Source organism: Schistocerca piceifrons, chromosome 9, assembly GCF_021461385.2.
Source record: "Schistocerca piceifrons isolate TAMUIC-IGC-003096 chromosome 9, iqSchPice1.1, whole genome shotgun sequence".
In the NCBI taxonomy this organism is placed as follows: domain Eukaryota; kingdom Metazoa; phylum Arthropoda; class Insecta; order Orthoptera; family Acrididae; genus Schistocerca; species Schistocerca piceifrons.
The window spans coordinates 189,480,310-189,489,889 of NC_060146.1; positions in this window are offsets into that span (position 1 = coordinate 189,480,310).

Sequence of the window (9,580 nt, forward strand, 5' to 3'; positions counted from 1 at the left end):
GGCATAGGCTGCTGACGATGAGTAACGAGGCCGAAACTTCAGCAATACTGTTTTATTATTAATGCGACCTCCATGGCTTCGGCTAGATCAGCGAGACTTGCACCGCCTGCCTCCCTCCCCATCTGGTTCAAATGGTTCAAATGGCTCTGAGCACTATGGGACTTCTGAGGTCATCAGTCCCCTAGAACTTAGAACTACTTAAACCTAACTAACCTAAGGACATCACACACATCCATGCCCGAGTCAGGATTCGAACCTGCAACCGTAGCGGTCGCGCGGTTCCAGACTGTAGCGCGTAAAACCGCTCGGCCACCTGGCCGGCTCCCAATCTGGCTATAAGGCATAGGCTCCTGACGATGAGTAGAGATGCCGAAACTTCAGAAATACTGCTTTATTATTACTGTGACACCCAAGGCTTAGGCTATATCAGCTGCGCCCTCCCCATCTGGCAATAAGGCAAAGGCTGCTAACGATGAGTAACGAGGCCGAAACTTCAGCAATACTGCTTTATTATTACTGCGACGTCCAAGGCTTAATCTAGATCAGCGAGACTTGCACTCACTGCCGCACTTCCCTTCTGACAATAAGGCATAGGCTGCTGACGATGAGTGTTGATGCCGAAACTTCAGAAATACTGCTTTATTATCACCATGACTTCCAAGGATTAGGCTAGATCAGTGAGCCTTGCACCGGCTGCCGCTCCCCCCCCCCCCCCTTTCTGGCAATATAAGACACAGGCTCCTGACGATGAGTAGCGATGCCGAAACTTCAGTAATACTGCTTTATTATTACTCTGACACCAAAGGCTTGGGCTAGATCGGCTGCCACCCTCCCCATCTGGCAATAAGGCATAGGCTGCTGACGATTAGTAACTAGGCCGAAACTTCAGCAATACCCCAGAATGAGATTTTCACTCTGCAGCGGAGTGTGCGCTGATATGAAACTTCCTGGCAGATTAAAACTGTGTTCCGGACTGAAACTCGAACTCGGGACCTTTGCCTTTCGCAGGCAAGTGCTCTACCAACTGAGCTACCCAAGCTCGACTCACGCCCCGTCCTCACAGCTTTACTTCTGCCAGTACCTCGTCTCCTACCTTCCAAACTTGCCTGCGAAAGGCAAAGGTCCCGAGTTCGAGTCTCGGTCCGGCTCACAGTTTTAATCTGCCAGGAAGTATCAGCAATACTGTTTTTTTTATTATTGCGACTTTCAAGGCTTACACTCGAGCAGCCCGCTGAACCACCGTCCCAGCGGGACGTGCATTAGCTACTGCCATCCCCATCTGGCAATAAGGCATTGGTTGCTGACGATGAGAAACAAGGCCGAAAATACAGTAGTATCGCTTCATTGCTATTGTGACTTTCAAGCCTTAGGCCGGAACAGCATGTAGAACCGCCGCCCCAGTGGGAGGTGCACAAGCTGCAGCACTTGCCGACTGCCGAACGCCACTGACGATGAGCTCGAGGCCGAAATTTCACAAACATTGCTCTATTATTATCGTGCGTTTCAAGCCTTACCCTAGAACAGTCTCCTACCGTTCCACAATCTCCAAAAGCTCTTCTGTCGCACTTATTAATTAGTTTTCCACTTTTGTTATTATTTTTAGGGTTGCGTGCCTCAGCCTGTACTAACGGAATCCTTATAGGATGGATGTGTTGTCCTTCTTTCTATCTGTCCGACCCCATGGCAGTGTAAATTTTAAGCTTCTAAGTCAATTAAACCAAAATGTACGGCCATTTATTTTGATACTCAAAACCCGCTCATCAAAACCTATACGGTGCATCCTGTTGACCTAGGATCATAAAATTTGGCACGAAAGAAGGTTTCAGAGTAGAAGTAAAGGAAAAAAAAACAGGAAATTGTTAACCTGTAAATATGTAACACGAAAATATGTTGTTTTTGCAATTTTTAACTGTGTGTCTATCTGTCTGTCGGTGTGGTCACAACCTTTTTCTGAGGAGTGGGTAGACTACCAAGTTCAAATTTTTGTCTCATACTAAAGTCTATTGTTCCCTGACAGTACAAGAATTTTAACCTTCTAAGTCATTGCGATGAAAAGATCCGGCCATTTATGTCACATATTTTGACTCTCGAAAAGTCATTCATAAACACCTATAGGATGCTTCCTGTTGAATTAGAACCATGAAAGATGGCAAGAAGTAAGGTTTCACAGTACAAGTAAAGGAAAATACCCGAAAACACGTAATTTCTAATTATTTCACACGAAAAAATTGTTTTTCCATTTTAACTCTCCGTTTCTCCGTCTGCCCGTTTCTTCGTCTGTTAAGACCCATATTTCTCTCGAACCGGTTGGAGTACCAATTTCAGATTTGTATCACATATTAACTTCTATGGTCCTTTGGCGGTATAAGATATTTGAGCTTGTAAGTCAATGCAGTCAGAAGATTCGATCACTTACGTCATATATTTTCATACTCTAAACTTACTCATCAAAACCTATAGGATACTTCCTGTTCATCTAGAATCAAGAAATTTGACAAAAGCGCGGTTTCACAGTACAAGAAGCTAAAAAAATCGGAAACTTGGTAAATTTTAACTATATGACATAAAAATATATTTTTGCCATTGAACCATACACTGCATTCATCATCCGTCAAAAGCGTAACAGACGAACACTACTGTATACAAACTTAAAATGTAAGTTAGAACCATGTTTTAATGAGTAAATAAAAACTGTTTCATTAAATCTTCTGTCTCTATGCTCGTTTCTTTTTGCACTGAGGAACTACTGTAGAGATTTTGATACAGTCTTGGAATTATCGGGATCAGTATCTTGTCGATATCGATGTCGATAACAGGTGAAAATCGTTGATAGGCTCAGTTTTCTGAATGGATTAATTAACTTTGTGTGAAACTCTCAGTGCGCAAGTTCTTCTCGCACTTGGTCAGCTTTTTCAAGTTCCCCGTGGTATAACGGCAGCACGTCCCTGTCTTCCGAAGACTACTTTTTTATTGCTAAGTCAAAAGTGAGATAGACATCTTTGAGGTCTCTCTGTTTATGAGTATAAAATTCACTCGATGCTGAGATATTTTCACTGAATTTATAAAATGTGTACCAACTGTTATTAAAATCGCTTTAAATATTTGTAACATATTTACACTACTGGCCAATAAAATTGCTACACCAAGAAGAAATACAGATGATAAACAGGTGTTCATTGGACAAATATATTATACTAGAACTGACATGTGATTACATTTTCACGTAATTTAGGTGCATAGATACTGAGAAATCAGTACCCAGAACAACCACCTCTGGCCGTAATAACGGCCTTGATACGCCTGGGCATTGAGTCAAACAGGGTTTAGATGGCGTGTACAGGTACAGCTGCCCATGCAGCTTCAACACGATATCACAGTTCATCAAGAGTAGTGACTGGCGTATTGTGACGAGCCAGTTGCTCGGCCACCATTCACCAGACGTTTACAACTGGGGAGAGATCTGGAGAATGTGCTGGCCAGGGCAGCAGTCGAACATTTTCCGTATCCAGGAAGGACCGTACTGGACCTGCAACATGCAGTCGTGCATTATCCTGCTGAAATGTAGGGTTTCGCAGAGATCGAATGGGTAGAGCCACGGGTCGTAACACATCTGAAATGTAACGTCCACTATTCAAAGTGCCGTCAATGCGAACAAGAGGTGACCGAGACGTGTAACCAATGACACCCAATACCATCACACCGGGTGATAAGTCAGTATGGCGACTACGAATACACTCTTGTAATGTGCGTTCACGGCGATGTCGCTAAACACGGATGCGACCGTCATGATGCTGTAAACAGAACCTGGATTCATCCGAAAAAAAAATGTCTTTTTGCCATTCGTGCACCCAAGTTCGTCATTGAGTACACCATCGCAGGCGCTCCTGTCTGTGATGCAGCGTCAAGGGTAACAGTAGCCATGGTCTCCGAATTGATAGTCCATGCTGCTGCAAACGTCGTCGAACTGTTCGTGCAGATGGTTGTTGTCTAGCAAATGTCCCCATCTGTTGACTCAGGGATCGAGACGTTGCTGCACGATACGTTACAGCCGTGCGGATAAGATGCCTGTCATCTCGACTGCTAGTGATAAGAGGCCGTTGGGATCCAGCACGGCGTTCCGTATTACCCTCCTGAACCCACCGATTCCATATTCTGCCAACAGTCATTGGATCTCGACCAACGCGAGCAGCAATGTCGCGATACGATAAACCGCAATCGCGATAGGCTACAATCCGACCTTTATCAAAGTCGGAAACGTGATGGTACGCTTTTCGCCTCCTTACACGAGGCATCACAACAAAGTTTCTCCAGGCAACTCCGGTCAAGTGCTGTTTGTGTATGAGAAATTGGTTGGAAACTTTCCTCATGTCAGCACGTTGTAGGTGTCGCCACCGGCGCCAACGTTGTGTGAATGCTCTGAAAAGCTAATGATTCACATATCACAGGATCTTCTTCCTGTCGATCAGTAGCACGTCATCTTCTTGGTGTAGCAATTTTAAGGCCAGTAATGTACTTTTCGAGGGAGAATGAAATCACTGCAGCTATCGATATTTGACTGATTGTGAGTCTAAGTAAGAGGTTCTGAAAGAGCGAGTAGCAGAAATTACTGGTCTCAAAATAGTTGTGCGTAATAAATGAAGCACCTACAGCCAGAGTTTTGGTGTTATTTTATTACATTGTCAAACAATAAAATAATATAGAAAAGTTGCCTGTAGGTCATTATGAAAGTGAACGACCGAATTACGGCAGCCCGTCAATCACAAGGATGGACGTACAAAAAATAGATGTGCGTCGGCTATTATATGCATAAATTGAAATCCTCCATGTTTTCACACATATTTATGCGTTCGACTAAGTGCGCCCAAGAGAGGTTTTTTTTGCGGTGATTGTTACTGTATTATACAGTATAATTTTTGCAGTGATTCTGTGTTATTAGTAGTGAATGCGAAGTGGGCAGTTAGTGTCATATATTATTAAATCTCCTCCATTATATGGCTACAGCATATACAGTGTGTAAATGGTGTGTATAGATATTTCTGTTGGTGACTGAGGAGGTGTACCGGACAACAATACAACAGTATTTACGTCATTTGCACACTAATAATTATAGCCATTACAAGTCGTATGTTTTTAGGTTGGTTAGTACCACCAAGTACATGCGGCAAGAGCAAACCATTAATGCTTATTTTTCTCTGGGCAGCAGGTCAGGTGTTGGAGTGTGGACGCATGGACGCAAAACCCGTTAGTCTATAGCAACAGCTGTTGTCCACTTGGTGGTGCAGTTACGACCATGCAGAAAACATCAGGTCATAAAATTTCAGACGTGTTTGAGAAGACAGAGAAAAATACAACCAACACACTGATATGTGTATATATTAAAGTACCACATACAAAAATATCTGCTCTTACACCTGTTACAACTTGTTTACCTAATTAGCGTGGAGTGAAGATAAATGACGAGCATTCATGGTTATTGTTTAAGAGAAGTCTATCTGAAATGGCACAAACAGGCTTCGTGAGGTGATCACCTACCTTGCCACGACAAGGAAATATGGTTTGTAAAGGTGTGTTTAGCTAATAAGTTTTGTTGTTATTTAATGTATTATTTGCCAGTGAACTACAAGTGATGTCTTTTTTCATGCTTCATAGGCGATGCAGGAAGGAGCTGGAGACAATGGCAGTATTTGGCCTCCCAGTCGACCATTGCTGCCACTGGACATGTTCGCCTCATGGTCGACGGCCACAGCGACGAAGAAGATTACCAAGAGCGTTTAATTCTTGCTATGTCGATTTTTGAGAATTAAAAAAATGAAATAATGAACTGCAAATTTGCTTTGTGCAAATTCAGTCTAGAGGAGTCTGTATCGCGAACTGGAACTGTGCTGTCGGATTACATGCATGCTGTTCTCATACGTTATGTGAAATTACGGTCGAGTTACATTACAATTATTTCTACGACAAGAAGCAAATGAAATGTTGAGAATTAAATTAAAATTTATCTTAAGCTTTTTGAGTTGTTTTCTTTAAGGGTGTGAATTGAATACCTATCTGAATTCTCTGAAATACTGCAATTAACTTCATGCTTGGATATTTGAATGAAATGTCAAGTGTAATTTCAAGCAGTTGTTAGCAAAAATTTTCTCAAGTTTAATTTCAAGCCATTTGGAAACGCAAGCACTCTCTGGTTTTAGAAAACTGCGATAAGAGAGAATGATATTGAGTGAATTAACTTGAACTAGAAATAAGTGCCTAATCCTTAAATACTTTGGTGAACTAAGCAATTAAGTTGGCAACGCAAGCCCTGTTTGGTTTTAGATAACTACGATAAGGAAGACTAACTTTGTGTTAAGTACCCTGGACTAGTAAGAAGTGCCTAATCTTTAAATACTTTGGTGAACTAAGCTTGAACTGCACCCTTCTTTAAATATCTTGAGGTGAATAATTTAATTTTGGAGCAGATTTTGATATACTGTATGAGGTCTAACATTGTGACTCAGAAACGCAACGACACTGAGTTACCACTCAACTGCAGGATCTCTGATCAATTCTTGCCACGTGAATTTACTAGGAAGCCAAAATTAAAATATTGCATGTGCATCTCAGGTTCCGAACTCACGTTAGTACCTACAAACATGGAAATGGAGGGACTTTGTTCTGGATGCGGCATACTAATATACGTAAATCAAAAGTGATCGCAGGTAGCGATGGCAACAGCGACAAGCAATATTACTATGACAGCGAACTGAACTGAAATTGAAGACTGATTTATCTTTTCGGTCTCCATATGCTATTGACCACCCAAACTCGCCAGAGTAGCCGAGAGCGCTAACGCGCTGCTTTCTGGACTCGGGTAGGCGCGTTGGCCTCGGATCGAATCCGCCCGGCGGATTAACGACGAATGCCGGTGTGCCGGTGTGCCGGCCAGCGTGGGTGTGGTTTTTAGGCGGTTTTCCACATCCTCCTAGGTGAATACTGGGCTGCTCTCCACGTTCCGTCTCAGTTACACCACTCGCAAACATCTGAAACACGTTTACACTATTCCATGGCTTACACTAGATGCAGACAGCTGGGATACACTGACTCCGTCCCGGGGGTTACGGGGTGGCGGCAGGAAGGGCATCCAGCCACCCCTTAAAAAATTAACATGCCAATTGCGGTTAACGATGGCCGACCGCGGGACAAGGCGCAAGTGATAGAACAGAATGCTACTGACCACCCATAATTAAACTGGGAAGCTCCAAGCCTCTATTTATGTTAATGAATATCTTCAGATTGACGCGTCTTACGTTCTACGAAGGTGTATCCGGCGTACATTACCAATAGCAGTCACGCTATATGACGCGGTACCATTGATCACACAACGCCGTTATTCGAACGAGGAAGGTAATACCTTTGCAAGTTACGATTTATTTTGATCTTTTGCAAACATTAGCCAATCTGTAGAATTTTCTAGACTCGGAGAACGATCGGAATGTGTACTGAATATCCACGCTCCGTTCGATCCCCGAATGGTGGCGTATTAATAAAAATAAGAAACTTAACATTGTTTAGTATAGGGAGAAAAGATGCAGAAAAATCTGTTCTACCGGTTTCATAATCACTATAATCTGTTTTAGTTGGTATATTTTAAATAAATTTTCATTCTGCTAGAGATTTTCAAAGCCCTATTTCCGTGTGACACGCGGTATGCTCTCGTAGTTACGAGTTCGTTTCCCCACCAAGCATTGAGATCTCCAAGTAACAAATTTAGTCGCCGCAGCTACTTCCATGAATACTTTTACACATTAGATATTGATATCTCTTTTTTGGGGACAGTAAACACCTTATGAAACGATTATTTGATATTTTAGAATGTTCGGCAATTCTAATCGCAGGTAATAACTTTTCTCACCAATATTACACTTCGCTTATGTGGGCTAGGCACGTGGTATGCATACTGTCTTCGTCATGTATTCTGGTCTCAGGGCAGAACCTTCTAAACACTTGTTTCAGCTACTCACGCTGCAACAATGTGAAAGTGAGATCCTTTCTTACTTGACTGATGAATACTGTATACTACAAATAGCGTATCCACTTCCATCATTGAATTAGTAAACAACAGTTTTCATCAAAGTTACCGCCTCACATACTTAGAGTCCAACGTAAAATTATTGCATCCATTTTTTCAATGATATGCACGACAAGTAATTCTAATTTACTTTCTTCTGTTGTAACCTTTTGCTGATTTGTATATTTTAGAATCGGTCGTTGACATTGTTGTTGTTGTAACTATCAGCAGGAAGATTGCTCAGATGCAGCTCTCCAAGTGAGTCCGTCTTGTGTAAGTCTCCTGATCTCTGCTTAACTACTGCAGATTACACCCATGTGACCAATGATTACCGTAGTCAAACCATCATCTTCCTGTACAACCATTACCCCGCGCACATCTCTCTGTAACCAAACTGAACAGCTTAAATGGTTATTTAACATGTGCGACGCGTTCGTCCCTGTGTGCCGTGGCGTGGAGCGCATCAGCACAAGTAAGAAAAAAATTTTTTTTTGGTTGACTATTAGTGAAAAATGCTGAAAAATATTCCAATAAAATGAACACCCTTAGCTGGTAAAGGCGTTGACATACGTCAACGGGGATAGATGAAAATGTGTGCCCCGACCGGGACTCCAACCTGGGATCTTCTGCTTACATGGCAGACGCTCTACCCATCTGAGCCACCTAGGACACAGACGATAGCGCGACTGCAGGGATTTATCTCTGGCACGCCTCCCGCGAAACCCACATTCTCAACGTATTGTCCCGCACTACATTCGTAGTGCCCCCCGCCCATTATACTCTTTACTCGCGGCGCGTTGCCGATTCCCGTAAGAGTTCGGGCACTGTTTGCGCGTTCGCACAGAAGGAGAAGATGATCAAATGGCCGGTGAGCCTTAACTATTTATATACTATGATGGTATCTGTTCTTTCGGACTAAGATGTGTCCGAAAGAACAGATACCATCTTAGTATATATATATTCTGAAAAATCTGTTGTTCTGTTTACATAAGAACTGTACTCCAGCATAGGAAATACGTTTCACGTTACTTTTTATTTTATCGGAGACTTCTCCGTTTTCTGAATCGTATGTTCCCGTAGTAGCACAGCGAGTTCGTTTCTCAACCGACTACTGAGATACCCAAGTTTGTAAGCAAGTAGTACTCCGGCTATGTTTGTACGTTACCAACTGTAACATTTTGTTATTCCACTCTTCCCTGTGCTACGCATTAACTATTCTAACAACCCTACCACAACGAAGGTCAAAAATTAATTATGATTGTGGTGTTGCTCACGCTGCTAAGTACTGCATTTTCGGGCAACAACAAAGTTATATTATGTGGCAGGTGTCATTAGAGCACAGTTAATAAAGTCATTTCATGAAATAATGGATAAACTAGGCACTCATCTTTTCGTGTTTCCCACGCTGGTCTCGTTGTGAAATCATGGCTCAATCGTCGAAAATCTAGGTGGTGATGATTCCTAGCTCGGATGCAAAGAGGCCTAGGTGTTGTTCTGCGATATTCAAAAGTTTTATAGATGTGTTTCACAAAC